The following is a 15307-nucleotide window of genomic DNA, read 5'->3' on the forward strand; positions in this document are numbered from 1 at the left end:
TGCACCTGTAGAGGACTTGGCTGGGAATAGGCGTGTTTTAGCGTCTTGCGCCAAACGGCTGGTTTATTTCTAAATTTGCAGGAGGGTGAATTGTCTTGTATTTAGAGCCCCAAGCGGCCTCAAAGAGCGTTTCCCCGGTAGGCGCTGCCCTGCTTCCGAGTCATTGCTAAAGGAAACTGCTTGTGCTTCCTCAGTATGTCTTTACTTGGGGCCCTTTCACCAAAAAGCCAAGAAAGAACTTTGAACTTTGCTGTTCCGTCAGAGACAGGACAAAATCGCACTCCGCCTCACCTCTGGATCCCCCATTGCTCTGTGGGCGTCGATGACGTAAGAGCCACGAAAGCCAAGTTCTACGGAGGCCGTGAAGGGACACGAGGCTTGCTCCCTTCCTGCAAGAGCAGTCCTTTAGATTTCAATGTTATAATTGAAGGGCAGCTAGAAGCATAATTTGAGAATCGCTGCTTGCCTTTTCTCATCAGGCAACCTCCTTTAAACGTGTCACCGGGGTAATTTCAAAAGTGCTAAGTCCTTCCCCTCAAGCCTCTCCCGGACAGTATCTGGAAGGATTTTAGGAAGTATAGTAATACCCAAGTTTGCTGCAGAATTCCATCTCCAGGAAAACATGGAGACGGTGGCTGGGGTATCGGTTGCACGCAGTCTAAACATTCCCTGCAGTCTTAATTAACCACATTTGCTTTCTTCTTGGCTTCAGGCTGAGTCAGACCGGCCATGACCGAAGCATGGTCACGTGACGTGTGACTCCCTCTTGGGCTGTGATAAATGATCATGTCTCCCGACCCGCAAGAAGTTGGTGGCATTTTTTTTTTTTTACTGTCATTGAGTCATTGTTACTGCATCAAACCAAAATAAATGAATGCCTCCTGCCATTGTTATAATGAGAGAGAGAAAGAGAGAGAGAGAGAGAGGAGGTAGAAAGGAGGGAAGGAAAGAAGGGAGGAAGAAAGGAAGGAAGGGAGAGAGAAAAATAAGATCACCTGCTTCGTATGAACTTGCCAACCTTCCCTGAGGCCTGACGGATGCGTGCCTTCGCGGTGATCTACAGACCTCTGGGTGTCTGCCCTATTGAGTCAGTCACCATTTCGTAAGCAGCGAGAGAGCCTGCCTGGGTGTAAATCATGATTCAGCTCTAATCAATTAGCTGTGTGAGTCTGGGCAAACTGTTTGCACTCTGTGAGGCTCCTTGTGCTGAGTCCTTACTTTGTGCAGGCCCCACACTAGTCGCTGTCTACATACGAGCTCATTGAATCCTTTCAGGATTTTATATTACAGGTCGGCCTTCATTGAGTCCGTGTTCCAACCGAGACCCAAGTGACCAACCTCGGGTGAATCCGTGCCTCTCCTTGCGAGGGTGGGGTAAGCTGGTCAGCATAAAGCCCTTGGCACAGTGCGTGGTCCCCTGTAAGCACACCCAATTTTAATTTTTATTTGTTTTTTTTCCGAAGGTAAAGTTTACCTACCATCACCGGGTGCCACACACCATTCTGATCTCTTTATACACGCTGACCTATTCAATGCCGTGACATAGGTACAGTTTTGAGGCCACTTGAATAGACGGGGAAAGTGAGGCACAGAGAACCCGAGGTCTGTCCTCTGTCCCAGGGCTCTGTAGCGGTGGCACCTGGATCTGAATCCAGTCTGGCTCAGGGCCCATACTCGAGCTTTATACCAAACTGTCACTATTGCTGTTGGGTGTTTGAACGCCTGTGGGCCTCCATTTGCCTATGAGTTTCTCAAGGACAGAGACTCGTTCGTATACGGCTGGTGGTCTCTCCCCCACTCTCACGACAACCAGTGCTCAGAACTGGGAGGTTCTGGATGAATTTGTCATGGGGTAAAACGTCCATGCCAACAGGTCACGTATGATTTGATAAAGAAATAGTTAAAACAAAAAAACAACTTGTGGTAAGGAGCTGCACTTGAAACATGAAAGCAAGCCAAGGAAGTCCCACTAGGCACAATATTCATGGAATGGAACCTGTCCAGCTCTGCTTTGAAGATGCCCTGCATGCGGGGGTTCTTGGGCAAGGAAGTCACATTCTTCTGCTGAATCTCGGATAGGATGTTTTCCTCGAATGAGTAGGCGCTACTGGGTAGCCTGACCCCTTTGTTACTTGACCTGCTTGTGTATTCCAGCACAAACTTTCTGAGCCCTTACCGTTAGCTGGTGACTATGCTACTCTGTTTCCATGGGAGTCCTCTGGAGCAGCAACCAAGTAAAGGTCTTGTGATGGATTTGGTAGACCCTCAGGCTATTTGTTGCCTGTCCCCGTCTTTTGGCGTTTCTGAACGAGCTGTGGATGTCCAAGCCCCCGGTCTGCAGAGTGCAGCCAAGCAAAGGAATGTAGGGTGAGGAGATAGCCCTGTTGGCAAGGTTTTATTTCGTCCTTGAAGCCGCTTCTGACTGCAATACCTGTTGAATGTACAAAACCACCTTAGAGCTAAGGGCTGACATCGGTCAAGAAAGTGGAATACGTACTCCACGATTCTAATACCCAGATCCGCTATCTGACTACTCCTGCCTATTATAGTTTTTCTTGGTTTCTCCTTAGTTTTTAATGCGGAAATAGTTACCATCGTGTTGAGATACTGGTGCAGACCGTGCTGTAAAAATTGTCTTTGATGCCAAAGGCAGACGAATATTGTTGTCTTTTTTTTTTTTTTTAATGAAGAGGGAGCTGGGGCGCCTGGGTGGCGCAGTCGGTTAAGCGTCCGACTTCAGCCAGGTCACGATCTCGCGGTCCGTGAGTTCAAGCCCCACGTCAGGCTCTGGGCTGATGGCTCGGAGCCTGGAGCCTGTTTCCGATTCTGTGTCTCCCTCTCTCTCTGCCCCTCCCCCATTCATGCCCTGTCTCTCTCTGTCCCAAAAATAAATAAAAAACGTTGAAAAAAAAATTAAAAAAAAAAAGCAATTCTGTGTCTACTCCAGGTAGACACATAAAATCGTATGAACAGGATCAAAGTCTCATTCATGAGGCTTTCATGAAGATTCTTTTAAAAATTTTTAAAAGAAAGGAATTGGATAGGAGGAAAGGGAGAGAAAGTGAGTATTTGGGCGATGTGGGTTTGGAAATCAGGGAAGGGATTCCTTCCGCTTTCCGTTCCTGGAAGTGTCATGAGTCTTGAAGCCCCCAACGTTAGTGGAGTCTAGCCTTGTCACGAGGCTCATTAGTATTCATCATTAATTCATATTTTCAAAGCAACAAAGGAGAAAACAGCGGCAGGAAGAATAAGGAAATGTCAAATCCTGGGAGTAACATTTCAGCGCAGTGTTGCGACTCAGGTTAGTGGGGGTTGTGCTGTTTTAAAAGCCAATCCAAACACAGGGAAGAGAAGAGAGCACACTCTCTTCTTGCCACTGAGTGTCAAATTCACTCTGCCGCGTCCTAGCCTATCTCTTCGTATCTGGAAAGTTCCTTTCACCGGGGCCCCACCAAGCCAGCCTCTAAAGTCCCCTTTGAGATGGTCCCTTTGAGAATAATGAAGTGCGTATTTTGTGCTGCGCTTAGGGATTTACTGGGATTATCTCATTTCACTTCACAACAACCTCAGGAGGTCATGCCCACGTTATCCCTATTCTATAGACAAGGTAACTGAAGACAAAAAGGTTTAGTGACTTGCCCAGGGTTTCCTGGCTGATCAACTTTGTGGCTGGGGTACAAACCCAGAGCCTGTGCCTTAATGGGGGGCATACCCCACAGACAGAACCGCCCCTCCTCCTGCCACACGGGACGCTGCTGCCCTCATCTAGACTCCCTGCTACCCTTGCTCTCCCCTGGCTTGACCAGGGGCGGCTTGGATCTCCGGCAACCCAAGTATCGATTGATAAGGAAACTATACGTGTGGCATCAGGTTGCACCCAGCTTCCTATCGTCACCATGGGGGGTGAAAAGCAGTAAGCCCAGTGAGGGCTTTTTCCCCCCCCCGCACACACCGTAATTCTGTGCTTCCCGCTGATGCATGACTGCATGTAAGTTTCGTGTCTAAGCAGCTGTCTTTTCAGCAACTTTTTATAATATGCGTGTATTCGCACGATGCATGTATTCTCTGTGTTGCCGCCCTTCCGACCTTTTCCTCACCTTCCCCATTCTCTTATTCTTCACGTAACCAGTTACTTAGAAACCCTCTCGGCTGGGGGCCCACACCATTTCTGGCTCCGGGCTAAGGAATTGGGAGTCTAAGGATGAGCAGGGGAAGGTGTCCGTACTCCGGGGTGGAGGGAATGCTTCCCAGACACGGAAGTTGAATATTAGGATAGAAAATAGTAGCTAACATTTCCTGACACTATTCATTTGCCCCTGGAAGCACATGACATGTGTCTGCCCGCTTAATCTTCTATTAGTTGCTATCATCCCCATTCTACTGATGGGAAAACCGAGGCACAGAGAGGTTAAATGGCTTGCCCACAGACTCACTGCTAGCCTGTGCACAGCGAGGCTTGCCAACTCCGGGGTCTTGCTCCAGGGCCTGGGCTCATACTCATGCTGCTTCCCAGACCAGTTAAACAGTTATACTTAGAGAAGAGAACAATGCGACTCAGGCACAGATGAGGCTAATATTCAAACTGGGGCTGGAGGGATAAGTGGGACTTAACCAGGGAGAGAACACAGCATATGCCAGGCAGGGAATACGGTCTACACAAGGATACAGGGTCTGAGAAAACAGTGCAGGTCAATACTTTACAGAGGTTGAATAATAGGATAGAGGGGGGGGGGTGGAGGCATGAAACTGTAAGAGAGAAAGATTGACAAAGCGTATTGTCTTTTTCCCAGAGAAGTGCCTGGGCTACCTATTTTGTGGGCAATAGGGAGCTATGGAAGGTCCTATGCAGGGATGTACCCTCCCAGAACATCGATTAGAACATTATCTCCATAGTCCAAAATGCTAGTAACATTCGAGGATATGAATCCTTTCAAATAATGCTTTTGGTTTTAGTTTTTAATTCCTTCAGTATTTTTTGTTTGTTTGTTTGTTTGTTTACTCTTTCTGATAGGTCTGCATCTACAGGGAGTGAGGTATAATTGGGAGAAACAAACCTGGTTTACGTTGTGAGTTGTCAGTCTAAACACCTTTGGGACTGTCCGGGCCTGGGGCAGGGTGGGTGCAAATGGGTGCATTGTGGCCTCATCACAGGAAATAGCCTCGAAGGTTATAGGTCCTGATAATTCCTCTATATGTGCTGCTTTTTTGTGTGTGTTTGTTTTTCATATATCTCTTTCTCCTATATAGAGAGAACAGCCAAAAGAAAAACAAACCTGTTTAATTGAAGGAGCTGATCAGTTAGGATGCAGTTAATTGAGGCCACACTGGACAAAGTGGGAGCGGAGTCCTTGATTTAATCGCCATGTGGGTCTGTTAGTTTCAACTTGCAGGGCTTCATCTGCGAGCCAATTCTGATTGATTTGTAGTATGTGTTGAGAACCCTTCCGAGACTGTGCTTGGAGTCAGGACCACTTCTGCGATCCACTAGCAATGTCTGCCAAGATCACAGACGGGGTTGTGGTCGCACATTTGCTAAGTAGTTTCCAAGTTCCTGATCAAGAGGAACTCTGATGCAAGACCAGAGACAGCTGGTAGCCTGCGTTGACAATATACCTCAATCTGGAGCTAATGGAGAGGGAAAATGATTTGAGGTTGTGTGGACAGTCCCCCAGCCCTGTGCCCCTACAGGGAACCAAATCAAAGTCCACACTCAACCCCTAATACCACTATATGGCCGCACTCAGATAATTGCACAACAGATATCAGTGTTGTGAGTGAATAGATATAAATGACACAACCCTCTGTATATAAATCCAGAGGGACATGCCTAAAACAATTCTGGCTGGTAAGTGAGATTGGCTGAACTAGCTTTTTTTTTTCTTTCTTCTTCATCTAATTTTAAACAGAACTGTGATATATTCTGTTTGTTCTATGTGACTTAAAGTCCTTAAAATTTGTTTGCATCTAAAACCAGTGAGGTTACTACAGGAAATTTCCTTATGTCTGTTACACATCCAGGATTCTATCGTAAAGAGGCAGCAAGGGTAGCCTCTGTATAGCTTACTTATAACAAAGACACTCAGACTACACGCGGGTGTTAGGAGGAAAACTGATCATTTTGTTCCTTGCTCATTTTGCAATTCCTGGGGTCATTCTAAGCTTTAGGACTAAGTGAACGGAGGACAAAGTCTCAAAACATCACATTTTGCAGGCATTGTTGCTGGAGTTACTATGATGATTTTCTCCAGCTCTAAGTTTTCCTCCTGAGAGGTTGCAACTTACACACCCACCTGAATTGTACGTCTCACCATCTCTTTTTTCTTAGGATTTCCTATTGGGGTGATGCTAAAGAAATTAAACCTACAGACCAACAGAATACCTTCTGCCTTTTGAGAGGTTTCTGGCAGGGGCAGTGGAGAGGAGAGATTTACTGGGAAAATCAACCTAACAAAATACATTTTAAAATCAAATAATCTAACAGGGAAATGGATCAACTACTAGTCACTCGCTTTAAATGTGTCAATTAATACTCATTCAGTATCAGCTGATGTATGTTTGCAAAAGTCCTACCCATGGCAAAATAAAGAAAGAGAGAGAGAGAGGCAGAGAGAGAGAGAGATTGAGAGAGAAGATACTAAGTTTACAAGGGAGATAATTGACACGAAGCTGTCAATATTTGACCCATTTGGACAAAGAAGAAAATGTCGTATGGTTCAGCCTAACAGCTCTGAGTGACTGCGACACAGTTACATTTAGGATGTGGGTCTGGACCCCTCGGTTTCAGCTGGCACTAAGTCCAGGCTATTTGTGACACCCACACTTCCACAACGGCAGAAAGACGACTGTTCTGAGCGCCTCTGAGAGCACTTCCAGCTTCCCAAGGGGCATCCCGGTGTCTGTGACCCCGGGGAGAGGAAAGCAAAGCATCAGAGGCAGAGAAGTAGCTGTTTAAACCTCCTTTGATTTCCCCTCATCATTTAGTAAATGAAACTGCAGCTGTTTTGCTGTCAACACAACGCTGTGTGATGGTGTGTTATTTTCCTGATAGAAACATTTTCCATACTGTAAATAAACACAGTTTTGTTAATTAGGTAATGAATTATTTTTTAATGCTCCATTAGGCTTTAGAAAAACTAGCGCAAGCTATTGAAAGTTCTCATTTTTAATAAACAGACCTTGTAGTAAATACAGAACGCCTAATATCTGCGGAAAGGGTAGCTCTTGGAGGAGTAATTATGGCCCCGGCTCTCTGTTTTAAGTTCTCGTGTGCTGCTCGGAGTATTTGAGGCTTGGAGCTTAAGGTTTATGAGAAATCCCCAGGACTGGATGTGGAATATTTGAACACAGCGTCTTGAAGGAAGGGACGGATATCGGGGACTTGCTTGTTTCTTTCGTATTTTGTCTGTTGCTGCGAGAGGGAGGTGTTTTAAACAAGTGGCAAAGAAACAGAGGATTCTGCACTCAGGGTCCAGGCGAACCTGAGAAATGCCAGAACTTTAACAAACCCGGAAGCCTTCTTCTGCCTTCTCGAGTCACGCCGTTTTCCTCCGGACAAGGACGGAGGCTTTTGCTTGTGGAGTGTCTCAGTCCAGCAGTGGATTGGAAAAATGTCCAAGCAGGGGACGCGAGTTCTCTCCCGGATGAGTTCGTTTCAATAGTCACTGTGTTTCATCGGATGCAGCTGGTTACATTTTTAATAGGCAGATGGCTAATTTTACAGTTCCAAGCCAATCTCTCATTGGACACCATCCAGAAAGCCCGTGGTGGGGTAATGCCCGGCAGAAAAGTTCAACAGGACACTTGGGGGGAACATATGCTAATGTCAGCCCTTTTACTTAAACGTCTTTAAAAAGAATATTCAGTGCTAAGCTGAGGGATTTTCACGGACTCAAGCCTAACACCAGATGGGTGGCCAGCTATGAAGTCTTTAGGGCCTAAGCAAATGCTCTTAATCAGGCTTGGATGGTCAGAGAAGCAGATAGTATCAAACCAGTAATCACTGAGTGATTTTTCTTTGCTTTGCTTTTTTTTAAATGACAAAGGTGTGTGCATTTGCAGAAAAGACCTGACTAACTACAGATGCGGTTTTCTGTTAACTGAAGCCCCTGGCATTCCTGGGGTCCTGTAGTGCTCCCGATTACCTCTGGGTCCCTGCCTCCGATTTGGATACCCCTCCCTCTCTGACTCTCTTGGAGTCACTCCTGTTCATTTACCTCCCCCAGGTGACAGCCGCCTCCCCCCCAGGGTCGGGGAGAGGTCGGGGTATCTATTGCAGTTCTAAATGTTTCCTTACTTTTAAACTGTTTGGAAAGCTCTCTCTCCAAAGCAACGGCTATTTAGACATCTTAATTAAAAGGGAATTTGTGAATATCTCCCATTTTGCAGTGCAAGTAATCAAGCATTTCTTATTCTCCCCAGAAGGACTTTGGTGTCTTCACAAAAGGCTTTGAAATGTCCTAAAACAATCCCCCGCAGCTCCGGGTGGAGGTAGGGGTGGGAGGGTGTAAAAAAAAAAAAAAAAGAAAGAAAAAGAAAAAGAAAGAAAGAAAGAAAAAAGAAAAAGAAAAACCTAGAGGGAAAAACAACAAACATTTTCTGGGAGGTGATAAAAGTCTTGGATGCAAAGTATCCTTATTTTATTCCTTGTGATGAATCCCCACAGGGTGACTGGGAAACTATTTAAGAACCACAATGTCAAATGCCGCTGTTTAAAGGAGGCAAATGTTGTTTACCTCTAAGCAAAATAAAAGATGAGGATCAGAAGAAAGAGGGGATCAAAAGAGCTTTCTCCAAACAGATTTATAAAAGAGAGTGATTTTTAAGTGATTTCAACTCCTACTTTATAAAAATATTTTATAAGGCACTTTTCTGAAAATAATATGCTTCTGAAGAGTTTTCCTCCCCAAATCGCCTCCTGAAAATGGTGACATTACTTTCATCCAGTGCAATTGGCTACAGAGGACCTTATTTAAAACAATGCAAAGAAATCCAACAAAGCCAGTAACTCCGCACAAGGAAACCAGCCTTTCTCTCTCTTTTTTTTTTTTTTTCCTTTTTCTTTTTTCCTCTCCTGGCCAGGAAAATAACCTTCAAACCTCAAATTGAATCTATAAATGCTTCTATCAAATTTTTCTTTCAAGAACCTGGAAAGCGGTTCGTTTTGTTTTACAGAACAGGTTTGAAAAGAGTTTTCTTGCAGACTTTTTGTTTTATAATCAAAATAATTCAAGGGAAGTGACATGACTTCTCTTTTGAGATTTTTTTTTTTTTTCTGGACAAAGTCTAGTGGGGGGGGGGGGCAAAAATCTAACCGATTCCAAGACTAGCAGACAAAAGTTACACACAAAAGGGAAAACCCTCAAAGATAGTTATAAATTATTCTGTCACGAAATTAAAGTATTGGTGGAAACAGAGTCTTAAAAATGGAAAATGAGTACTAGTCAAATACCTTCGCAGTTAATGGAATTATGGAAACTTCTCTCTGGTGTGAATACCGTGCCCTCCCCCCCCCAATACATTTTAGCCTTTTTACTTCTTTTAATGTAGTTTAAAGAAACTTTATGCCATTTACCAAATAAATAAATAAATAAATAAATAACTTTGAAAGGAGAAAAGCCGAAAGAAAAGCAGAAATTAGGGCAGTTTTTAAACTACAAGCCAACTGTTTGCTCTACTTTGCTTTATTTATTAGTTCTTAAGGTATTTAAAACTTGAGCATTAAAACTGCAGAATAATTTGCAAATGAATGCAGTTGGAGTGTTGTGAAATATAACTCACAGCTGAATGTGGGTTATTCAGACAAATGGCTGCTTTGTTCGAGGAGGGGAAGTAAAGTTCTGTGTTAATTTATTACAAACTGCACCATTTCATCCCTGATGTCCAGGCAACAATGTTTTTTATTTCAAGTAATTTATAAGCACTTCCCAGAGCACTTAGCAGTGATGTCCTTGGCTGTTTTGCTCCCAGAAACCGAGCGTATATGTATTTACTGTGGGAATTTGTTTTTAATAAAACTGTTGTGAGGCATTTTTATTCCTTTGCTTTGTTACATTAAAAACATTCACTGCATAAGTAATGTATTTTATTCCAAGTTGAAAGGCAGCAGATCACAGCCGGCAACTGTACTGGGGGTGGGGGGGGGTGGGGGGGGGAGAATAAGGAGGAGAAGCACCGTGGAAAGTAAACCAGGCTATTTTCTCTGCCGCTCTAGGTGTCTCCTCTGCGTAGGTGTCTTAGCGAGGCAGCTGGTAGATGACCAAGGGCCCCCGCCGTGTCCCAGAGGTCCCAGGACGCGAGCGCTCCAAACTACAACCTGCACTCGAGGACTGAATGTTAAAAGGGAGACCGATGTGCACGGAATGTGTGTGTGTCCCATTGCCCGTGTGTGTGAACACACACACACACGTGATCAATGTCACAAATCCTCACATTTTCACAGAGTTCTCCATTACTTCCTAGAAGCAATTCACCACCCTAGGGATTCCAAAAGTGTCCTTTACTTTAATTTTTAAGGAAAACCCACAGATATTCTGCTTCCTACATACACACTTAAAAAAAAAAAATCAGAATTGCTCGGATGCCGTTCCTCTGGGTTGAAATGGTGGCAAGGAGCCTCAGCACCACATTCGGCTCTTGGTTTTCGGTTTTGGTGAGACAGCTGTGGAGACGGCTAAAAACCACAAAGGTCTTGCCCCCAAACTGAGAGGTAGCTGTCTTGCTGATGGCCAGAGCCCTCCTGGAGATTCTAGCTCTCCCCAGGCCTTGAATCCGTTCACTTTCTCAAGAAGGGATGAGCTAGTTGAAGTCATAGCTCACCTGTCTGCCTGTCTGTCTGTCTGTCTATCTATCATCTATCTATCTGTCATCTATTAGTTATGTATCTATGTATCTACCTATCATCTATCTATCTATTATACAGGGTTATCCTTGGTACTTCAACTGGGGGAAAATAATTTATGCTGGTCCTGACAGCTGATAGTGTAGGAAGTTAATCGATAATTTCCGAATGTATGTATCTGTAACCCCAGAACTGCTTGCTGTATATTTAACATGCGTCACATGGGGCTTTACACGTGAACACAGTTGATGCAATCTTGGGCTCCAAAGGCAAAGATTACAGCAGGCCTTGCAGCCTCCTGAGGTACAGGAGCTATATAAAATGCAGCCTCATAATTATCTAGACACATTTGAGAAGTTCTTTATAATTTGAAAATTGCTTTGACTTTTAAAAAAGAAATTTGATGAGCAATTACTCTATAATAATAGATTTTAAAACTTATTATTAAAAAAAAATAACGAGGGAACGAGGGAAGTGTTTGAACAAATTACCTTTAAGAGAATCTAGCTTTTTTTTTTTTTTTCCCCCCCTCCTCCCTCTGGTCACTCACTTTTCCAGAAGTAAGGAGTAAATGAGAATACAGATAGCTGTGTTAATTAGCCGTAACAATCATATTTATTATTGGTAAAGGACCCATGGAACTAAGCACTGACCTGTAGGCCAGGGAATTGAAAGTAAACAGGTCTAATAAGAATCTAGTAAACAGGTCTAATAAGAATCAGACCTATGTGCTTAATGCAAACAGAAGATTGTTCTTTTTATCCGGTCGCTATCTCTGCTGGAGACTAATCGATCAATGCTTTCTCTATTCCTTCTGTTTCTTGATTAAAAATTAACATGATTTTTGAAAGGCCAGGCCCAGGATGCTTTCCTGACCTTAACCTATCTATATTCATCGGTTCCATCTTCTAAAAAAATTGTTTTTAATGTTTTATTTATTTTTAAGAGAAAGAGAGAAAGAGTACGAGCAGGGGGAGGGACAGAGAGAGAGGGGGACACAGAATCCGAAGCAGGCTCCAGGGTCTGAGCCGTCAGCACAGAGCCTGATGCGGGGCTCCAACTCGCAAACCGCGAGATCATGGCCTGAGCTGAAGTCGGACGCTTAACCGACGGAGCCACCCAGGCACCCCTATGGGTTCCATCTTCTGACGCCTAGGCCCCCTAGGCTGGGGCGTGCAAAGGGCACATACATGGACATTTTCAGGACATCGCAGAGCAACCTTCCATCTGGGTCTCCATGGTCTCACCCAGACACAGGGGGGCTAGGGAGAGGGAGGGAGGGCACTCTAAGTTTCCACGGCCACAGGGGTGGGGGTGGAGGAGCAGAGCTTGGCTCAGGGACCCCTCGTAGATCTTCACCTCCTGAAACCCCGGCCCCCCCAACCCCTGCCTCTGGGGTTTCCAACACCTTGCGTCCCTTGGAGACGAAACGGGTGCCATATGTGTTTTTCTTTTCTTCCTTCGTGAAGAAATCAACCTTAGAGCTGGTCATGAGAAAACCATGTTCTGGGGGTGTTCGAGAAGTAGGAGAGGAAGCGAGAAAACAGAAAAAGATAACAACACATCAATTCGTGATGTGGCAGCGACAGCTGAGTCTTCAGCTGACGTTGGAAACAATTATCTATCAATCAAATGATCCTCGATTTAAGAATTGTCCAAACAAATATTTACCATGTATGATGAATCTCGGTGTTTCTGGAGGGAATATTAGTCTCCTAAATGAACCGGTCTCAAATATTACTTTATGCTGAGATGAATTTTTTTAACCCCATCTTAAGCGTGTCCTCCACCAGCTATGGCTAATCAATATACCAGGGATGCCTCAAGAAGGAATTCTGGTCCCCAGGAGTTGAAGCCCGGAGAGGCTGAGAGACGGGCACACTGCCTCCCAGTTGAGTGGCCGTTTCATAGCATCAAAGTGCCCGCTATATACTAGTTCAGCAGGAAAAAAAATAAAGTGATAAAGTGAAGGGAGCTGTCTGTCCCAGGATGGACACGTGGGTCCTCTGCAGCTGGTGGAGAAGCTTCTTGTGTAGGCTGGCAGACTCCGGAGGCCCAGCCGCTCAGCACCATCCCCAGACCTGCTACCCGCTCGCCCCGTGACACTGGGCTGGATGGCGACTTTGCCGGCATCGTGCCTCAGTTTCCTCATTTGTAAAATGGGGATGATCGTAGCAGTGCGTACCTCCTGGGGATGTTGTGAGCATTCGATAACTTGCATGAGGTTTTCTGCGCGTCAACAGAGCTCGGCGTGTAAGAAATGCCTTCCTATCACTATTATTTCACGGCAGAGTCCAAGTTAACATCTGTCCCTTGAATTGAGTCACACCCATATTGAACTTTGACTTGTAGTTTTGCTCAGTAGGAAGATGCTTTCCCTGCCCATTTTTTTTTTTTTTCTCTCTTTTCTGTTGTGTTTTCTCCACCAAGCAAGGCAGGCAAAAGCTCTTTCTTCCCTTCTGTGCCTCCCTGGGTCTCTGGCGTCTTCACTTTCTCTCTGCATCTCTCTCTCTTCCTGAGCCTGTCTCTGTCTCCTTGAGTTATCTCCAGACATCCTCATTCCTGCTATATCTGCCTTATTAGTATTCATTAATTAGCATATGTTTTGCATGCCCCTCCCTTAACACGTCTCAGAATGCCAACTGTATGGTGTTACGGAGGTCACTAGGGCAGGAGCTGGAGGTATTGGAGGGAATCCGGGGGGAGCGGGGGGTGTCCAGTCGTCTCCTAGTCACTCGGGAGGAATTAGAGACTTTCAAGGTTCAGGGCACAAAGGCAGACCCCATTTGCTTCTCAAGTTCAGGGAACTCAACCACGCCCAAAGGCGTGGAAGAAAAGCTCTCATTTCCGGGGCCGATGCTTCTGTCCCTCCATCAGATTCTGGGGTAGTACCTGCTGAAGGACGGACCAGGATCACATCCTTGGGCGTCCCTGAGGTTTGCTTTTCGGGACTCTCCTCTTAGTTTCTCTGGGTCTTAGGACACTTTTCTCTCCTCTCCACCATTGTCTCTATTTGTCAAATTCATACTTGGCAACTCTGATGAAGAGAGCTAATCCCGCTTGATGCAACATCTCCCCGAGGGATTCGGGTTGTAACGAGGTGTAAAAGATTGCCTCTAGGGGCGCCTGGGTGGCGCAGTCGGTTAAGCGTCCGACTTCAGCCAGGTCACGATCTCGCGGTCCGTGAGTTCGAGCCCCGCGTCAGGCTCTGGGCTGATGGTTCAGAGCCTGGAGCCTGTTTCCGATTCTGTGTCTCCCTCTCTCTCTGCCCCTCCCCCGTTCATGCTCTGTCTCTCTCTGTCCCAAAAATAAATAAACGTTGAAAAAAAAAAAGATTGCCTCTAGGTTGTAGGATGGCGAGATGAACTGGCAGAACACGGGTGGTCTTTGGCCCTTAGATGCCAACAAATAAATAGAGGTTAACAATTAGTAGAATTCCCATAAATGTCTGGGTGTCTGGCCCCCCTTCAAGGAGTGAGGCCTGCCTTCTTTCCCCTACTCTCTCACTGCATGTCTAGAAACCCTTGGGTCATAGATTCTTTGTAACAAGTGTTCATTCTCAATTATCTTCCATCTCAGTCCCAAGTCACGGAGGCCCTCCCCCCATTCTAGACACGGGGGATTTTTAAAAAAGAGGCCATTTGGCCCCACATGATCCACAGGCTGTGGCACAAATATGTTCGGAATTTTTACTTTCTGCTTTCATGTTTATTAGAACATGCATATCCGTGTCTACTGTTTAATGCCGATAGGTGCCCATAAACACCTAGTTTGGGATGCGCGTTCAAACATTTTTGACTGATGGTGTACATGATCAAACATGAAGACCCTTGTTGCTACACTCTGATGTACTTGGGAACAGTTGTCAAAAGGCAAATGCATGCAAAACACATGTTAATTCATGAATAACAAATAAGCCAGATGCAGCTGTACCAGGGATGCCAGGAGATAGATAGCTCAAGGAAACAGGGACGAGCACCAGGAGAGGGAGAGCAAGGAGAAAGAAAAAAACACGCGGGTGCTGGGAAATATGAGCCTTACACCCCTCCACACTCCCCCCCCGCTCTATGACTGATTCTTTTTGCTATGGCCGAAGTCCCACATGGGAGATAGCAAACTCCTTTCTTGTAACGCATACAGAATTCTTGATACGTCGATAGGGAGCTTGGAGGAAGCTTAGACATGTATTCCTCTAGGTCATTTTATGCAGCGGGAAAGTCAGTCCTCGAGCACTTAAGTAATTCGCCCAGAGTCATCAGCGAGGCTTTTTGCTTTGCGGATCAACGTGGTCATTTCAGTTTTCTGGGAAGCGACCAGTTATCACTGCATCCAGAAAAAGGAGGGTACGGTTCTTAGAGACCACCAAGAAGGAATCTACCCTTTGTTAGGCATCTATTCATACTGTCTCTACAAAAATAAAATCAGGTTCCTTGCTGTTCTGCATGGTGACTCCAGACCACCGGCCATCTT

This window comes from Felis catus, chromosome E2 (genome assembly GCF_018350175.1).
Source record: "Felis catus isolate Fca126 chromosome E2, F.catus_Fca126_mat1.0, whole genome shotgun sequence".
Classification (NCBI taxonomy): Eukaryota; Metazoa; Chordata; class Mammalia; order Carnivora; family Felidae; genus Felis; species Felis catus.